Source organism: Littorina saxatilis, linkage group LG17 (genome assembly GCF_037325665.1).
Source record: "Littorina saxatilis isolate snail1 linkage group LG17, US_GU_Lsax_2.0, whole genome shotgun sequence".
Classification (NCBI taxonomy): Eukaryota; Metazoa; Mollusca; class Gastropoda; order Littorinimorpha; family Littorinidae; genus Littorina; species Littorina saxatilis.
Genome location: NC_090261.1, coordinates 31825505 through 31846595, shown reverse-complemented (window position 1 = coordinate 31846595; position 21091 = coordinate 31825505). Strand labels below are relative to the sequence as shown.

Below are 21091 nucleotides of genomic sequence, written 5' to 3'. Positions count from 1 at the left end.
AGTCTGCTGTGAAAGGAGCGGTAGCCTCCCCTGTCACATGTGTATCGTTAGTCGTATAGCATGGTATGCCATGTTATTGTTCATTATTCGATTGTTTGTCAACAGAGTTTTTTCTCGATATATTTCACGAAGGCACAGTTGGGGAAAGTTCAACAAAGCAAATAGTGTAGATCTGGGTCAGCGAAGAAGAGTGTTCCTGGTGGAACGTGAAGTCCGTGAAGTCCGTGTCCGTCAGCAGCGTCAGGCGTGGAGGCGTGGTCGGCTCACCGTCACCGTCACTGTGTGTCACTGCAGTCTAGCATGACATGGCAATACGCCTCGATGTGTTGTTTCATCCTGTCTATCTGATCGGCGTACCTAAGCGGGTCAACATTGCACCATCGTCTGAGACAGCTAAGGATATTCAATATTACCCGCTATTACGAGTTAGTCGTGTGACAGAGAGTTTTCTTGCACACGAGACTGTAGATGTCTCACGACGGCGTAGCCGAAGTGAGACAGCAGCAGTCGAGTGTGCAAGAAAACTCTTGTCACACGACTAACTCGTAATAGCGATTATGTCTCACAGCATAGGCATAGAAAGACAGAAATGAGTTTTTGGGGACGAAATAACAGGCACAAAACAAGACTGAAAACACAATTGCCTTTTCACACATAGCCTACACACGCATGCGCGCAGAAGATAGATCCAATGCGTTTCGTGTCTTTTTCTGGTTGAATGCATTTAACAAAGTATCAACCAACGTTTCTGAATCTTTCAATGAAAAAAATAAACTTTTTTTGAACCAAACAGCACAAACCAACGAAAGCTAAACACACAAACACACGCGCGCACTAACACAGATTGAATGCAAAGCGCGAACGAACACGGAGAATTTTTGTAGGTCAGGTCGTGGGAAAGTCCACCCGAAATGTTCCTCAGGGGAACTGGTTGTGTTTGGATTGTTCATTTTCTCACAGTGATGTTGATGTTGTTTACAGTGCAGTTTTGAAAGAATGATATTTTACGAATTTGGGGCACACTTTCGTCTTTCGGTTCGTTTATCTTGTCGAAGTACTTCTTTCTTTATTTGGTGTTTTACGTCGTTTTCAACCACGAAGGTTATATCGCGACGGGGAAAGGGGGGAGATGTGATAGAGCCACTTGTTAATTGTTTCTTGTTCACAAAAGCACTAATCAAAAATTTGCTCCAGGGGGCTTGCAACGTACTGGGAGAATGCAAGTTTCCAGTACAAAGGACTTTAACATTTCTTACATACTGCTTGACTAAAATCTTTACAAAAATTGACTATATTCTATACAAGAAACACTTAACAAGGGTAAAAAGAGAAACAGAATCCGTTAGTCGCCTCTTACGACATGCTGGGGAGCATCGGGTAAATTCTTCCCCCTAACCCGCGGGGGGTTTGTCGAAGTAACATTCGAGTGTTTCTAAATCCAAACCTTCCATCACCGCTGTAGTCCTCTTGCCAGCCTTATTGATCCCTCTTGTGAACCCGGAAATGTTGAGTACACCAAGAGGTTTTTGCAGAAATGTACTGTATGGGTCCCCAGCAGTCAGAAACTGCCGGATGCTAACTTGCATATGTTGGGCAATTTGCATAATTAGCCTAATTAGCATAATTCTTGAAAAGTCAATATCTCAGCAGCCCCTTGCCCGATTTGGACAATCTTGGAGTGGTTTTGTGGTTAATTGATGATTCAAAATCCTTTTTTGATATTTCCCAATTTGCATAATTAGCCTAATTAGCATAAATTAGCATAATTCTTGAAAAGTCAATATCTCAGCAGCCCCTTGGCCGATTTGGACAATCTTGGAGTGGTTTTGTGGTTAAATGATGATTCAGAATCCATTTTTGATATTTCCAAATTCAAGATGGCAATCATTTCCGGTTTAAACCGGAAGTGGCTGTATTTCAGCTCCAAGTGGGCAATAATTGAAATAACGTTAACTCATTTATGAACTGCAGAATGATTATCAATTAATATATGAAAGTAGCCCCATACTAATGAATATATTTTTTTACTTTCAGGTCAGTATGGCAGGGAACAAGTGTATATTTGCACCATGCAATGGCAAGGACACAGAATTGAAAACATCCAGATCCAAAGGCGTGGCGACACTACTGCATCGAAGTGAAGAGCTCGGAGACACAGCTACACATGAAACTTTATCAAACATCATTGCCACCCATGGTGCTCCATCAGCCTCTGTGTTGTGTCACAAATCTTGTTATAGCACATACACCTCTAAGTCGAGAAACGTGACGAAACGCAAGTCGGACTCAAGTCATAGTGAGCCAGGAAAGCGAATTGTTCGCTCAAAAGTATCTGCCTTTGATTATAAGAAAGACTGTCTGTTCTGTGCTCTTGTTTGTGAGCCTAAAGACCCCAAACATCCTGGAAGGTGGAACCCAGTAAAACAATGCCAGACTGTAGAGAGACCAGGTTGTCCATCCTTCAAAGACGTTATCTTGAGTAAATGTGATGAGCGCCAGGATGAATGGGGTGAAGTAGTGAAGCTACGGTTGAATGGTGTCGTGGACCTGCCTGCAGCTGATGCCCAATATCACGCCACTTGTTACAACAACTTTAGGAAAGTGCCAGTCCCTGCTTCCATCATTGATGAATATGGTTTCCTCAGAAAAGGCAACAAGTTTGTGTTTGTTCAGCGCCTTGGAATCCTTGACCCCAATCCTCCAGCACCAGATGTCATACTTGTTGATGCCTCGCAGCTCATCTACCACGTGGTGTGGCCATCCTCAGGTACAGTTGCTGACCTCGCAGCCAGTATGGGACTTGTATCTTCAATGACCTTCTCATGTCGGAAGCTGCTGAGGTCGTATTCACGGGGCAGCGGAATATTCCGGACCTCTGCTCGCTCTCTCCTGACAAGCTGGGTGACATCATCATCATCTTCAAGAGTGCGGGCTCGTTGTACTAGTTTTAGTGATTTGCTGACAGAGTGTCGAAAGCCAACAATAGTCGAGCACCCCTCAACCCTCAGTACAACTATAGTTTCTCCAAAATAATCACACAAGTTACATAGCATTTGTTTCCTGCAGAGGTCCCCGGAGTTAGCCACATATACATCATGCAACTCTGACACAGTCCAAGTCATCGACTGGTCTGCATTCATCTGATCAATGACAGCAGCTAAGCTGCTATCGACTGGTTTACAACTAGCACTTGCACTTGAATCAAGAGGCACTTTCCTAAAGTTGTTGTAACAAGTGGCGTGATATTGGGCATCAGCTGCAGGCACGTCCACGACACCATTCAACCGTAGCTTCACTACTTCACCCCATTCATCCTGGCGCTCATCACATTTACTCAAGATAACGTCTTTGAAGGATGGACAACCTGGTCTCTCTACAGTCTGGCATTGTTTTACTGGGTTCCACCTTCCAGGGTGTTTGGGGTCTTTAGGCTCACAAACAAGAGCACAGAACAGACAGTCTTTCTTATAATCAAAGGCAGATACTTTTGAGCGAACAATTCGCTTTCCTGGCTCACTATGAGTTGAGTCCGACTTGCGTTTCGTCACGTTTCTCGACTTAGAGGTGTATGTGCTATACAGTACTCCTCGGATAAGGTGACCCCCCTTGGGACCAAAAAAATTCGTGATCTTATCCGAGGGACACGTTAACCGATCCTCGGATAAGATCAATTTCATTGATCTTATCCGAGGAGATCAGAGTTTAGTTTGAGGCCCCATAAAAGACTTCCCGCCAATTGAAAGTCAATGACGTGATAATGGGCAGATCCAGAGAGAGACACACACTGACATACATACTGACACTGACACAGAGACCATCAGCTGCATTAGGAGAGAGAGAGAGAGGTAGAGAGAGAGAGAGGAGGTGAGCTAAGACAGACAGACATAGAAAGAGAGGAGAGACACAGACAAACTGATCATGACAGACAGAGATAAAGAGAGGAGACGGAGAGAGAGACATAGAGTTAAAAAGAGGGAGATCGAGAGAGAGAGAGAGAGAGTAGGGGGGGGGGAATTGAAAGGAAGAGAGAGAGAGAGAGATTGGAGGCTGAGAGAGAGAAAGAGACATGATAGAAGAGAGAGAGAGAGAGAGAGATGGCCAGAGGGGCAAAGATAGAGAGAAAGAGAGAGAGAGGAGAGGGGTCGGAGACTGAGAGTGAGAGAGAGACAGACAGAAACAGAGACCATGAGAGAAGAGAGAGAGGGGGAACAAAAGAGAGAGAGAGAGAGAGAGAGAGAGAGAGAGAGAGAGAGAGAGCGCGAGCTTCCAAATATCTCAAATCTTCAACAATGTCTTTTATTTTGGCCTAAAATTGGCACTACTCAAATATCGCTTATGACATGCATTACAACATGAGGTCAATTCTAGCCTCATGCCTCTGCAGAAGGGGAGCGGGCACACTGCAGTTACATCTGTCATCATCCACGGGTCTCACTCTGTCAAAGTGGTTTCCGTTGGCTATTTGATTGGTTCAGCGACTTTTTTGGCGGGAACTATTTTCCAAGTTTTATCTGCGAAAGATTTCCTCATCCTTCTCTTTGGGGTAAAATAATCGGGCCAAATAATCTGATGACGTTTACATTTGTGCGTCACTTCTCTTTTGATGTCATATGGAGAAAAAACTCTGTCAAGGCCGCAAAATTGGGAGATTTTTTTCAGTTTCAGTTTCGCTTGATCTTAAGCGGAGGTCTTCTGCATTTAGAGACCAGAACGGGGGTCACCTAAAAAGAGGTGTTCCCGTATCCGAGGTCACGCTAAGCGAGGTTTTCTTAGTCATACAAAGAAGGCTTTAGGTCGGGACCAACACCCTGATTGATGTTATCAGAGGTGTGACCTTAAACGGTAGTGACGTTAACCGGAAATAATCGGGCCAAACAATCTGATGACGTTTACATTTGTGCGTCACTTCTCTTTTGATATCATATGGAGAAAAAAACTCTGCCAAGGCCGCAAAATTGGGAGATTTTTTTCAGTTTCAGTTTCGCTTGATCTTAAGCGGTGGTCTTCTGCATTTAGAGACCAGAACGGGGGTCACCTAAAAAGAGGTGTTCCCGTATCCGAGGTCACGCTAAGCGAGGTTTTCTTAGTCATACAAAGAAGGCTTTAGGTCGGGACCAACACCCTGATTGATGTTATCAGAGGTGTGACCTTAAACGGTAGTGACGTTAACCGGGGAGTACTGTAACAAGATTTGTGACACAACACAGATGCTGATGGAGCACCATGGGTGGCAATGATGTTTGATAAAGTTTCATGTGTAGCTGTGTCTCCGAGCTCTTCACTTCGATGCAGTAGTGTCGCCACGCCTTTGGATCTGGATGTTTTCAATTCTGTGTCCTTGCCATTGCATGGTGCAAATATACACTTGTTCCCTGCCATACTGACCTGAAAGAAAAAAAATATATTCATTAGTATGGGGCTACTTTCATATATTAATTCTGGGACAGGCTGAACTTCTTTAACCCAGTGTGGGACTTTCAGTGGGGCGACCACCCCCAACCCAGCGCGTCCCCGGGTGGCGGATAGGGGAACGGACTTCAGATATGAAGACCAGCCGCTTGCGGCGGCAGACCAAACTGGCGGTGTTTCCTACCAGGGTGGAGTGGGGTAGCAGGAGGCACTGCTACTCTCTTCGAAATGCTCCATCGCCCTTCGACGGGACTCATCCAATGCGATTATTATGAGCGCATTAAAACCCTAGCTCCGGGTGGGATCCCGGCAAATCCTCCCCCTGTGCTCTCAGGGTAGGACGTACGGGCCATGAGCTAAGGGTGAGGCAACCCCGACAGAAACCTCGAGTGCTGAAGACGGAGGTACTGGGCTGCACGGCGCACTCTAATAAACCATGGTACCACGCATCAACGCCAACCATGACACCATCAGATAGAAGCGACACTCATGGCGCTCGCCCACTGAGGTCCCTCCAGGGTGAGGCAGCGCCGGGCTCCAAGCCTCAAAGGAGTCCAACCTCAGCTACTGGAGGTCCCTCTCGTCCGTCTTGCTGCGCCAGGGGACGGAGGAGGAATGCGACTGGTAGCACAACAACCACTTCAACATCCAAGAAGCGTCAACCTTTTATGGTGATGCATTGGAATGCAGAAGGAGTCATGAACAAGAAGACAGAGCTAGAACATATCTTGCATGAAAGGAGCATCAACGTCTGCTGCATTCAAGAAACCCACCTGCAGATGGGAAAAACCTTCAAGGTCAGAGGCTACCAGTGCTTCAGACAGGACAGAGCTGACAGACGCAAAGGCGGAGTCCTGACACTAGTTAGGAACAACATCCAAGCCTGCGAAACAGCCGTCCACATGGAGGGAGCAGAGTACCAGATGATTCGGGCCAAACTGAATGACACAGAGTTGCAGATCCTGAACTTTTACTGCCCCAACGACCGTCCACTATCCCTTGACACCATCGAAGTCCCAGACTCGAGCTTTCTCGCAGTAGGTGATTTCAACTCTCACTCCCAGAGTTGGGGTTACAGTCAGATGGATCGCCGGGGTGAAGAAGTGGAAGACTGGCAAGATGAACACCATCTCATCCTCATAAACTCCCCAGATGATACTCCAACCTTCTACTCCAGACGATGGCGCACTACCTCCACTCCAGATCTTGCTCTCTGCACCGAAGATGTCCACCGCGACGTCACCAGGGATGTGGGAGAGCAGTTAGGAGGAAGTGACCACAGGCCAGTGTTCCTCTCCATCAACAGGAACACCATGAACTACCCTGTCCACCCTCGCTGGAACTACAAGAAGGCTAAATGGAGTCTTTTCAGACACCGAACAAACACTCTTACCAAGGACCTCCATGTCCAAGGTAGAGACATCAGTAACGTTGTCAGAGACCTGAACGCCTGCATCCTGCAAGCAGCCCACGAGTCTATCCCACGAGGTGCTCGCAAAGAGTACAAGCCATACTGGACCAACCAGCTACAAGAACTGCAGGATGAGATGGAATCTGCCAGACAGGCAGCAGAAAGTAGCCCATCAGATGAGAACCACCTACGGCTCCAGCAGACAAAGGCTGAATTTCTCAAGGCAAAGATCCAGGCCAGACGCAAAAGCTGGAGAGAAAAAAACCGCTGCGCTGAATCTTGAGAGAGACGGAACGAAGCTGTGGAGAGTCGTAGGACAGCTCAATGATGAGGAAAACAGAAGCCAGAATGTGACACTGGAAGAGAACGGAGAGATGCTGACAGGGAGACGAGCAGCTAACCGTCTTGCTGACAACTATGCAGACGAGAGCAATGTACCTGTCAGTCCTGTCCAACAAAGAGAAGCAAGAAGAGAACAGAGAGAGCGGCCACAACACCACACAGATGTGGAACCCATGAAGCAACCCCTCACTCTTCATGAGCTACAAATTGCCTTGAGGAAACTAAAAACCAGGAAATCCCCAGGGCCAGATGGGATCACGAACGAGATGCTGAAGCACCTAGGCAACACAGCTGTCCTGAAACTACTGGAAGTCTTCAATCTCAGCTGGGACACAGGCAAACTGGCACAAGTTTGGCGAGAGGCCATCATGATTCCTATCCATAAGAAAGGAAAGGACAAGAAGAAGCCTGCTAGTTACAGACCAATCAGCTTGACCAGCTGCACTGTGAAGACCCTAGAGAGGATGGTCAACCAGCGCCTGCTTTGGTATCTAGAGACTGAGAACATCCTGGCTCCTGAACAGGCAGGCTTCAGACAGTTTCACAGCACAGAAGACCAGGCAACCTATCTCTCCCAAGAAATAGAAGATGCATTCCAGGAACAGAAGGTCCTCTTCGCCACCTGGATTGATCTACAGAAAGCCTTTGACAAGGTCTGGACTGATGGCCTCCTCGTGAAACTGCAGAGATGTGGAATCGCAAGCAACATGCTGCGATGGATCAGGTCCTATCTTCACAACCGCAGAGCAAGAATCTCAGTCAACGGTCGAGTCGGCAAGAAAATACTACTGCGACATGGTGTCCCACAAGGAGGAGTCCTCTCTCCTACACTCTTCTTGGTCTTCATCAACGACCTTGTACAAATTCTTCCCAAAGGTATCCACGCTGCATTATATGCTGATGATTTGGTCATGTGGTGCAAGAAGGAATACGCCACAACTGCCACATACAGGATGCAACTGGCTGCTGACTGGCTGGCGGCATGGGCAGATGAATGGTGTGTTGCCATCAACAAGGAAAAGTCCTCCACAACACTCTTCACCCTATCCTCAAAACAAAAGACTGGAACCATCAAGCTTGGTGACACACCCTTGAGAAGTGATGACGAGGCAACATATCTTGGTGTCACTTTTGACAAGAAACAGACCTGGAAACCCCACATCCACAATGCTGAAGCAAAGGCCAGGCGCAAGCTTGCCATCATGCGGAAGCTAGCCGGAACCAGCTGGGGAGCAAACGAAGAGATACTCAAGCGAGTCTACCAGGGAGCAGTCAGGCCCCATCTTGAGTATGGCTCCACAGCTTGGTCTACAGCAGCAAAGACCCACCAGCAGACACTGGACAGGGTCCACAACCAAGCCCTCAGGATCATTACTGGATCGATGAGATCCACACCAATAAAGACCATGGAAGAAGTTGCTGCCATTCAACCCCTCAGTCAGAGGAGAGACGCCAAGGTCATGGTTCAGACAGAGAAATTCAAGTGCCTGCCTGCGCATCCGATGAAGAAGAGGATGGATAACCTGACAAAGAACCGCCTCAAGCGCAGCAGCTTCTTACATGAAAGCAAGAGACTTGCCAGAGAGCACCAAGCCTCTGTACCTCCATCAGCACTACCAATCAGTTTCTCAGATCTGCCGCAGCCATGGAATGAAGACTACAAGAATCTTCACATCTCCACCACAGTCCCCTACGTTACCTCAAGAGATTCCCAGAACGACACTGCCAGGCGCACCCTAACACTCGCCATGATTGCTGAACGGTACCCTGAAGACGCCTGGATTCACGCGTATACAGACGGTTCAGCAACAAACGCCGTGGCCAATGGAGGAGCAGGTGTACTTGTCAGATCTCCTGAGGGGCACACTTCTACAGCAGGGATACCAACAGGAAAGTACTGCTCAAACTATGCAGCAGAAGTTCAGGCCATCATGCAAGCAGCCTCCATGATTCATGACTCGGAAAGCGAATGCCCCCAAGTTGTTTTCCTCTCTGATGCACTGTCTGCCTTGGAAGCCCTTGCAGGAAACAAACTTCCTCGTCTGATGGAGAAACTCCAGGAGCTTGCCAAGACTCGACGAGTAGTCCTGCAATGGGTTCCAGCACACTGCGGAATTCCAGGCAATGAAACAGCTGATGAGCTCGCCAAACTCGGAGCCAGGGAGGAACAACCAGACAACCCGGTCAGCTTCGCTGAAAAGAAAACCCTCGTGAAGGCTGCAATGCGACCACAATCCACGAGAGACGCATATCATCTCCTAGAACGATGGCAGCAAGTAGTGATCATGCGACTACGAACTGGTCACTGTCGCCTCAACGCCCACATGTTCAGGAAGCTGAAGCTGACCCCATCACCAACCTGTCCCTGTGGTTTGGAAGACCAGACTCCAGAACATGTCTTAATGACATGCCCCCAACTCAAACCAATCAGAGACAAAGTGTGGCCAGCATCAGTCCCTCTCCGCACCAAACTCTATGGGAGCAGACAAGACCTGGAAGCCACGACGTCATTTGTCTCGCAGTCTAAACTGATGGTGTGACGGCGAACGCAAGAAGAAGAAGAAGATATATTAATTGATAATCATTCTGCAGTTCATAAATGAGTTAACGTTATTTCCATTATTGCCCACTTGGAGCTGAAATACAGCCACTTCCGGTTTAAACCAGAAATGGTTGCCATCTTGAATTTGGAAATATCCAAAATGGATTCTGAATCATCAATTAACCACAAAACCACTCCAAGATTGTCCAAATCGGCCAAGGGGCTGCTGAGATATTGACTTTTCAAGAATTATGCTAATTTATGCTAATTATGCAAATTGGGAAATATCAAAAATGGATTTTGAATCATCAATTAGCCACAAAACCACTCCAAGATTGTCCAAATCGGCCAAGGGGCTGCTGAGATATTGACTTTTTAAGAATTATGCTAATTTATGCTAATTAGGCTAATTATGCAAATTGCCCAACATATGCAAGTTAGCATCCGGCAGTTTCTGACTGCTGGGGACCCATACAGTACATTTCTGCAAACAATTCTTGGTGTACTCAACACTTCCGGGTTCACATGATTGGCAAGAGGACTACTGGTGCAGATTAGACCTGCCTGACTGTCTGCGTGCGTGTTAGAGCTGAAGACGAAGCCTCAATCGCCAAAGCGTCACCCATCTGTAGGTTCTGAGCATCGGATGTACGTTGATACGTGGTAAGATCCGCACGGAACTGTCTATGCAACTTTTCCTAGTCACAGGTGTAAGGTTCGATCTTTTCTTTGCAATTTCGTCCTCTGTGTACGTAGCAAAGCGTTTCACCATTTTCGGTTTTCGTTGCAGACGACGATAGTGAAAGTAGTACCTATTGTTTTGTTTTGACCTTTCGTATTCAGGGTTCTTAATTGAAGCTTGGTAAAGGGACCGTGTCGTGTAAGTGGAAAGTTGACGAAGCTTTTGAAAACAGAAATTGAATGAAGAAGAAAATGTGGCTTTCATATATATATATATACAGGAGAACGGGGTTGGTGTTATTCTTTTTCCGTCAAACACGAAGTACACAGATAAAACGTGGTTGACTGACCAAGGCCTGTTGGCACACTATTCAGAATACACAACAAAATGTAACAACACTTTGATACCCTTTTTTTACGTTCGTGATCACTTGAATTGAATACCAAAAACATTAGTGTTTAAGGTAGTGACTAAATGTATGTGAAGGTAACATTTTTCAGAAATAAATGCATAATCAAAATAATTGATTTCGGCATCAAAGCGTGTAACATACAATCTTGCACACGTTTGCTTTAGTAGTGGCAAAGAAGGAATGCGTGTGACATTGCTGTATCGTCGATCAGTGTCTTCAGTTTCTTCAGTAAAATAAAACCAGTTTTCTACAACACCTTCTCTCAGTCAATGCATACAGACAGTGGTGTCCATAGCGATGATCAAGGACAACTAGGTACCTTTCTCACTATTTTAGTTACCTTTTATGTATTCTTCATTGCGGCTCCACAGAAGAGCACAGCGGCGATGCAGCTTTGATTGTGAACATTCTGTCTTGTAGATTGCTCACTCTAAACTCTGTCTCAGTTACTCTCCCTGAAACACACAACGGTTTCAGTCATAGCAAATGGCCACCTTGTTAAAGTTACAGCATTCGGTAAGGTAATCAATCAACCAACCAACCAACCAAACAACCAACCATGCAGTCACCTGCCCGATTTTAATTAATGTAATCTCAACTGTTCCTTATTACATACAGTCAAGTTTTGAATAAATGTTTAAGTATAGACCGGGAATCGAAACGAGGGTGGTGGTGTATGTGTATGTGCAGAGTGTTACCCAGAAAAATACTCTACAGATCTTTATGAAACTATACATATAAATTCTTCCAGATGATATTCCCTAGACCATTTTCCGTGTGTGTCTTTTCTGGACAAAATATCTTTGATGACGTCATATCCGGCTTTTAGTGAAAGTTGAGGCGGCACTATCACGCTCTCAATTTTAAATCAAATTGATTCACTTTTGGGTTAAGCAATCTTTGACAAAGACCGGACTATGGGCTTGTATTTCAGCTTTGAAGCTTACAAATTAATTTATGATGATAATAATAATAATTGTCAGTAAGTACTGATGTTACATGACTGATGTAAAACTGTTGATTGGCTAATGACAATGCTCTAAAACTGTTAACGCACTCCAAGAGTGCTATAACAATCATACAGAGTGTATTCCTACGCATGTGCACCTTCTTTCCATCTGAGAAGATTCTTCGCATCCTTCGTTTTTAGTGACATTCAGCTTATTATCTCCACATTACCTAATGATGATTTAGCATAAAATTCCCAGCGGCTAACAGCAAACACAATTTTTATTCCGATAAAGTACCAGCTAAACCAGCATTTGGAAGTCGACTGACTCGATCGACTTTGTCACACGTAGCAGACAACACGGGAACGCGACTGTATCAGCTCAGTAAATGAATGGTTACGAAATGAGCGTCAGGTTTGTCAGTTTCACTGAACGAGCGAGGAATGGCCCAGTAGAATAAACACTTGTTTAGTTGAACCTGTCTATATCGAAGGAATCGACTAAAAGTGGTCACTACAAACATGCAGATATGGAGAGGTGAATCCGGCCATAGACGACAAACTTGGGATGGTCAGGAAGGGCAAGTATTCGCTTTCGAGAAGAGATCGCAAGGGCAGGTTCGACTGAATTGCACTCCCACGACGACGAAAGATACGTCTGGCTGTCACACACACACACACACACACACACACACACACACACACACACACACACACGTGCGCGCATGCTTCTGTCAGCTCGTAAATTATATAATACACTTTTTAAGTTAGATGACCAAATAGACACATCATTTGTGTTCATTTCTGCGACTTTGGGCATATTTGTCAGAAGCCTCTAATTGGAGAAACGCGAGGTCAAAGTTGGACCAAAATGTAAACGAGCTTTACTGTGCCCACTGACTCCCACTTCAAGCTGAATATCTAAAAGTTCAAGGAAATATCAGCGATAACACGTACATTGTAAAACAGATGAATAGTATAATTGAAAACAGTGTTGGGATGCATTTAACGATACTTTTGATCACAGTGTCTATTTTCGCATAAATGGCCACAGTTTTAAAAGTGCTACTGTCTCTCTGCAAGCCATCGGGACCTATTCCCCTCTTTGAACCCCCACCCACCCCCTCCTTGCGTTCCCACCCCATCCTTACCCATAAACTAGTTTCGACTCAAGGTATATACTCATTTCTTTTATTGATATACAGTAGCCATACCATATAAAATGCTTATGTTTTGGAATAACGTCCGTCGATAAAAAAAAAAACCAGTTCCCTCTCTCGCCTCTTTATCAAACATTGTTTTTCCTTCCAAATCACTAAATGTTTATAATCATACATCCCTGTGGCCACAATGAATGGTACCCTAACCAAATTCCTTCTCACTCAACTGACCACATTGATACTGAAGGCTCAACAGAAATGAAAATATGAACGAAACATGCTTCAGTACAGAAAAAATGAGTACTTTATTCTTTCGTTCGTTCACAACGTGAAAACACTCCATTTCTCCCGTCGCAGAGGTTGTTTTAATTAATACACGTGCATCGCGGAAAAAGTGACGTCACTCCAGTCTCGGTCTTGTACTCGGCACTTGCTGAGTTGTTGGCCGTCGTCCCCGCAACCTCAATAGTCTTGGTGCTGAAGACGTCGGCCTTCCGGGCCGATGGTTCGTGGTTCAAATACCGGCCGCGCTCGGTGTGTTAAGGATCGAAGTTTTCTGATCTCTAAAATAAACGTATGTGCAGACCTGCTAGCGCCTTCATGTGTACACACAAGCACAAGACGAAGTACGCACGAAAAAGATCCTTTAATCTATGTCAGAGTTCGTTGGGTTATAAAAACACAGAAATACCCAGCTTGCATTCCACAATACTGAGTCATGTTTGGAAAAAAGGCCACCAACGTTTCGCGACCACTGCTGTGCAGACAGTTTTTAGCTGGCGACATTAGCAATCGACGAGTAAGCCATTATAGCAATCAACTGAAAAAAGGATTTTTTGAATTGTATATGTCGTGCCCAAGGACTACTACTAAAAGGACGTGCACAGCGTGATTCCTGACTTCGCTAGCAAAGGCCATTGCATCGTTTGCCAACTAACACTTTCTACCTAACACAATCATTAAAATTGAGTCCTTAGGTGCAATGAAAATTGCCTGAAGCCTAGATATATATATTTTTTTTTAAATCTAGGCATGTTTATGCTTTGAAATACCCCAATTACTCGGACTGACAGCATTACACCCAACTGTACAGGGTCAGAAGACTCAACTATGGGTCATTCTCAGAGTCATGGCTCAAAAGCGTGACATAGACATTGATTAAACTTGATTTGCAATAGAATAGGGTGCAATAAAACTATAAGTGAAAAAAAGTTAGAAGAAACTTGTTGGTTTTCCTTATATCGAGTGACAACGCATGTAACCGTCAGAGTCAGGACTTGGCTTTATCGTTAGTCAGAACTCACAATACGGTTTTATGATAAAGCAGTTAAACGAGTTGAATATCTGACGGCAAAATTCTCTTCAAAATTTGCACGCAACTTCTTATTAACTTGGAAAAAGTACATCAGACATTAACATAACATACTTAAGAGTTTGTGTTGTATCATATTATGACAGAAAGGAAGACATCAGGTAGAGATGACGTAGCAGTGCACGGCAGGGCAAGCGTAAATGACCTATAATCAGGGACGGCAGGCACAGATGACGTAAAACCGGGGGAGGTAGGAAAAGAGCACGGAGCACCAGGGAAGGCAGGTACAGATCACGGAAGGCGCCAGATAGGGAAAATGAACATGTGGGGTGGCGTAAGAAGGGCACGCGGGGCTTTAAGGCATCGGGGGGCCTCACGGACTTGTGCCAGGTTGTCGCCGTCTTCTTGGAAAACATCTATTTCTCAGACCAGTTGCCTGAAAGGTGAGGACTCCAGCAGTTCTGTTCTTCAGACAAGCATGACTCACACGCATATATATGTCAGACTATGTCGAGCTTGAATTTTCCCGCTTCCAACACACCCGACAGGATGGAAAGTACGAGTCTCTTTGACGGTCATGACATCGGGGCGGTTGCGGTCGGTTCTGTAACTTTGCACCCAGAACAAAGAGCGCATAGTGTGGTTGCATCCTTGAATAGGGGGCTGCTTCCTCAAAACTAGTTCAGGTAATCGAACATAGTTTCAACGGTCCAAACAATGGCCCTGCCAGAAATCACTGCTTTAGAGGTGTGATGTTTGACGACAGCACTCTCACCATCAGACGGGCTCTTGCCATGTCGGGATCCAAAAACAAAAAAAGTTGCGCTCTAACCTTGGGTTAAAATCTTCAAGTGCCTTTGAGATGTCGACGAAAAAGGCCCACGGCTCTTGTGCTGGGTCGAGTAACCATCGGACCACTGTAGATGTTCATGATGTCACCCCACGTTAGATGTGAAAGACACCACGCAAAAAGGCTCGGGATGTTATACAAACGCTTCATCCGCGATGCCTTAAAATCAACGTCATAAATTACGGTTGTGTTACTGAGGATTGTCAAAAATGCATGCTTTTTCGTTCTCTATGTCAGCAGAAATACTTTCCTGACACGATGTCTGGACCAAACAGCATTTTGGACCCAGTTAAATTGCTCAATAATACAGCGATTTAAAAAACCCGGATATTGTGATCATACACATTAGCATAACTTCTTTGCACCTGTACACTTTGTTTGCATTCTTCACTCTTAGTTTATTGGAGATAAACGTTTATTTTTGTTTTTGTTTTTAGGGTTTTTTTGTCAAGAGAGGAATGTCACAAAATGGTTGCTTTCAATCAGCCGATTTTTTAGCAAACTAAAATGTCAAACAAATAAACAAGAAAAAAGTAGTCAAATATGGTTTGAAAACATAAATTTATTGCCTGAGACACACAACAGATACAGCATATTCTTGATTTGTAAGAACATGATTGTTGTATATCTTTTCACGAAGAAGGTCACACACACACTCCCCCCCCCCCCCCTCTGGGACAGTAATTTGAGAATGACATCTATGTAAAAAGTTAATATAACAACATACAACAACACTTTTGTCTTGCAGATTAGTACTCAGCCATTACACCAAATAGGAAAACAGCATAGTTTTGAATTCACAAGTCGTGTCTTCACTTTAAATGCAATCTGCATGGTACTAAAACTAAGAAATAAATAATAATTGTGACCCTCCACCACGGAATGAGTCGCATGTCACCTTTGCATGATTTTCATATTTTTACATTTTCCAAAAGAGTGTGCTATGCTCTATTCAGTGGTGAAAACCGTTTTAGAAAAGAGCGAAAACTTTTCGAGTTATAAGCCTGTGACTAAGGTGACCCTCACACAGTTACCACATTCCCCCCGGACTTATATTAAGCCTAGCGCAGAACCCCGCAAGGTGACATGCGACTCATTCCGTAGTGGAGGGTCACAATTTATTACAATCGTAAGAGTACAAAATCACGAAAATTGGTCCAGAAACAGAGGTGCACCTTATTACGAACGATTTGAGTAATAGCCTCCGTAACATCACCCTACAAATATCTGTATTCTCTTTTATTCAAATAAATGATCAGTAAAATTGGAAATAAGTGATGTTAACAAGGGGTGTGAGATTTTGTTTGGTCCATGATTTCAAACATTGTGAAAGTCCTTATACTTTGTTTGAATTATTCAACGAAAAAGCACATTGACTAGCATTGATAGTGCAAGCTGTAGAGAGTGCATTTTTGACTTTACAAAAAACAAAATATGTTCATACTATTGTAAAACAAATTCATTTTTAGACGTTTAGTGCCCAGTTTCTGTACAATTGAAGTGTAATCTGCACTTTTCGTTTTTAGCTTGGTATATGGTAGATATCAGATTATCCGGTTCAAGAAACATTTGCTCTCTACCCAAATAGAAACCCTTAACATGAATTGTCACAATTTAGGTGACTGTGGTTCTAAACGGGATGCCATTGCTTCATCAGGGAATTTCATACAACAATTATTTCTGTTTAAAACACAAACTAATATGAAATTAAGCGTGTATTGTTATAACAAATTTATAAAACTCAAAACCGTCCGAAATTAGGCATCCCTTTAACCACAGTAATACCCCTTCATACACACATTTTTTACCTGTGATACTCAACTATACCCCTCCCCCCACCCCCCACCCCCCAGCCCGACCTAAAGTAAATAAAAGGAACATGACATTAAAAAAAAGTTAAAAGACACTTTTTATGAAAGGATATTAAACAAGTCGCGTGAAGCGATATAAAAACATTTAGTCAAGCTGTCGGCATCAAAGTATCAGGTTAACACCAAATAACAGTGATCGCCAAGACTATAATTATTAAGATAGTCTCGCCTAACCATACCAAAAGATTGAGAAAAAAACAATCTTTCGTTCTTGCACATTTTGACTACCCAAACCTCCTATGGGACAACTGCACCGAGTACTGGTCAACTGCACTGAAAAAAATCACATTTGGAAGCCATTCGGACTTTAATCGGTGGTGTGCTCGGCACCAGCCACGAAAAATATAAAGAAATCGGAGTTTGTAACCTAAAAGAAAGACGGAGCAGACATAAACTGATTTTATATTACAAAATGGTACATGGCAAATATCCCCTCATTACTTATCACATCTTTTGCCACCTTTAACTTCTGATGTTAACCCCTATCTTAGAAGAAGACCATTAGAAAGAATAGTCCCCACGTGCAAAACTGAATTATACCGTCGATCTTTTTATTCCATCTGCCACTGCCCTTTGGAACAACTTGCATGACAACATCAAAATAACTAACTCAATCAGCGAATTTAAACACTATTTAACTATTCCTGATTATAACGTAGGCCTACCTATTATTACTGTGGTAAAACGATTGGACGAGATTCATCACTGCAGAATGCGCCTTAACATGAGTAACTTGAATTCTGACCTGTGCAAACGCCACTTACAGGAAAATCCGCAGTGCGCGTGTGGCTACCTGAACAAAACAGCTGACCATTATATTACACATTGCCCTTTCTACGTAGAAGCTCGCCTGTCTACAATAAATGCACTACCTGTAAATTACAGACATGTTGAAATATTGTTAAATGGTAGCAAAAACCTTCCTCTTCGCACCAACAAACTTTTTTTTGAAACTGTACAATCGTTTATCTGTGAATCTGGTCGTTTCTGGTCCAACTTGATGAACAAGATGTGAACGATGTGATTTTAGTAAATAATGTTAAAGTACCAGACTTAGATTGTCCCATATCTTCTCAGGAGGTAATAGAGGCTGTATAGAATCTTAAGAAAGGTAAAGCATGTGGAACAGATGAGATAATGGCAGAAATTATTCATTTGAGTGGTGATTTTTCAGTGCAGTTTATGACAAGGTTGTTTAATATTCTTTTTAATGAAGGAACGTATCCTGCTGATTGGTGTAAAGCAATAATCGTACCGGTATTTAAAAAAAGGCAATAAAGATAAAGTAGAAAATTAGAGAGGCATTTCACTGTTGAGTCTTTTCAGTAAATGTTGTACATTGATACTTAATAGACGACTCGTAAATTGGGCTGAAAGTAATGGGACATTGAGCGAATTTCAAGCTGGATTTAGAAAAGGTTATTCCACAGTTGACCACATTTTTACACTGAATGCCATTGTTCAAAAGAGTTTAGGACAAAGAGGAGGCAAGTTATATGTTTCTTTTGTGGACCTAAAGCAAACTTTTGATTCTGTTCAACGGAGGCGACTTTGGGGAATTATGTGTGAGAAGGGGGTATTAGGAAAGTTCATGAATGCCCTTGTTGCAGTTTATAATTCTGTTGTTTCTTGTATCATGGTGCATAATGCATCAACCGAATTTGTGGATTGCCCAACTGGTTTGAGACAAGGATTTGTTTTAAGTCCTTTGTTTATTTCCATATTCATTAATGAGATTGCTTTATTTGTGCAAGAAAATGGTGTGCATGGAATCCAATTGTTGCCTGGATTGATTGAAATTTTCCTACTGCTTTTTGCTGATGATATTGTTTTGTTGTCAGATTCTCCAGGAGGGCTACAAAATCAAATTGATGCACTAAACAAAATGTGTAAAGATTTATGTTTGTATATAAATGTTGAGAAAACCAAGATCATGGTGTTTAGAAAAGGAGATTTTCTGGGCAAAAAAGAAAAATGGTTTCTTGTTGGAAAGCAACTGGATGTGGTGAACGAATATAATTATCTGGTTTTTTTTACATTCACAACAAACATGAGTTTGGTAAAGGGTGTTGATGCTTTGGCAGTACGGGGTAAGCGTGCAGCTTTTGAATGTGTAAAGTGTTTATCGAGATGAAGTGAAATATCAAAGACAACCCTTTTTAAACTCTTTGATTCGCAGGTGCAGCCGGTATTGTTGTATGCCTCAGAGATGTGGGGGTCTTCACAGGTTAGCCAGTATAGAAAAGGTGCACACCTTTGTTTGTAAACGTTATTTAAATGGTTAATTAAAAGTACCCAATGTATTTGTTTATGGAGAAACAGGTCGTTACCCATTGTTTATTAACAGTTCAGTAAGATGTATTCGTTATTGGTTAAAAGTTGTTCAGATGGATAGTTCACGTTTACCGAAACAAGCATACCTAATGTTGTATAGTATGGACGGAAAGGGTAAGACCTGCTGGGTTTCACATGTGCGTAACCTTCTTTGTAAATTGGGATTCGGATATGCCTGGTATTTTCAGGCAGTTGATTCTGAGAAGATTTTTGTTTCTTTATTGAAGCAAAGGTTGATTGATGTACATGTATATGTTCAGGAGTGGCATGGTTTAATTGAAGAAAAAGATATTTTTCAAGATTACAGGACATATAAGTTAATGTTTGAGTCCGGAAGGTATTTTGATTTTGTGAATATAAAATGTTTCCGAGAATGTTTGATGAAACTGCGTTTAGGATCGCTACCACTAAACGGATCGTTGTTTAAAAGTATGTTACGTAAAGATTCGTCACACATTTGTTGTTATTGCAAGGAGGATGCAATTGAAAATGAAGAACACTTTGTTTGTACTTGTCCACTTTATAAGAACCCGAGACAGAAATATTTGAATGTTGTTGTCTCAGTCTGTAGTCACCAAGATGATATCGGTTTGTTAAAATGCAGATATGAAACCATCTGTCGTAAATTCGGAACTTACCTATTTTATGCACAGCGAAGTAGAGAAAATCTTATTGAAAATTTTATTGAAAATTTTATTTTTATGGATCCATCATTTTACTAATATTTTAAGCGTGATTTGATTTGATTTAGACACATTGTATTGCATATGTTTGTTTGTTCTTGTTTTGCTTTTTGCGCGTGCACGAAAAGTTGTCATTGTACATTTTATCCCCTTTCCAGGGGCCAATGGCCTATACGGAAATAAATCATTGTCATTGTCATTGGTCGTTTTTACATTTAGTCAAGTTTCGACTAAATGTTTTAACATAGACGGGGGGGGGGGGGGGGGGGGGGGGGAGAGAGAATCGAGACGAGGGTGGTGGTATATGTGTGTAAGTATGAAGGTGTGTGTGTGTGTGTGTAGAGCGATTTAGAGATAACTACTGGACCAATCTTCATAAAATTTCACATGAGAGTTCGTGGGTATAACATCCCCAGACGTGTTTTTCATTTTTTCGATTAATGTCCTTGATGATGTCATATCCGGCTTTTTGTTAAAGTTGAGGCAGCACTGTCACGCTCTCATTTTTGAACCAAATTGGTTCAAATATTGGTGAAGTAATCTTCGACGAAGCCCGGACTATGGTATTGCATTTCAGCTTGGAGGCTTAAAAAGACTCAGCTTCTAATGAAGCTGTTTTTAAATCTTTCGTAATGCAGAGGTTCGTGGCACATATCATAGCAGACGACAGCCCAACCGGATGTTGTCGCGCGCACGCACTGCTTCCACTTCCTAGTGACGCTATGGCCGCCTGCTAGCCCGCCATCTTTCAGCTTACCTTCTTTTGCACGATACGCGATCAATCCTTCACACAAAATCATGTCGGAAGAGCCGACGGACGAACAGGTCCAACAAGTATACGATCAGTTCGAAATATCGCCGGCGACCGGGGCTCTGCTGGAGAGGCACGGATTTTTCTCCGTTCAGGCGCTGGAACTCTTGCCTTTGGATGTGATAGAATCGTTCGATACTCTCCCGCTGGCTCAACGCTTGCTATTAAAGGCAATGGTCAAAATACTACGGTCACCAGCGAAAGAGAAGTCCCTTCCACAGCCAGCAGCGGAAAAACGGACACCGGCCGAACCTATGATTCTCACCCCAGAGAATGTAACGGTTCGACGCAGCCCTTGGCAGCAGATTCCAGTCTCGAACGGG

General features: G+C 43.4%; 1 long non-coding RNA gene across 3 annotated transcripts in view; it reads right to left on the bottom strand.

Annotated features, from left to right (window-relative positions):
- The window catches only part of LOC138953901 (uncharacterized), a 54970-nt gene that overhangs the window by 14878 nt on the left and 19001 nt on the right, over positions 1 to 21091 (bottom strand). For all 3 annotated transcript variants that reach the window (XR_011451647.1, XR_011451646.1, XR_011451645.1), the window contains exon 2: positions 11139 to 11253. This is a non-coding gene — a long non-coding RNA (uncharacterized lncRNA). The remainder of the gene's footprint in view (positions 1 to 11138; positions 11254 to 21091) is intronic.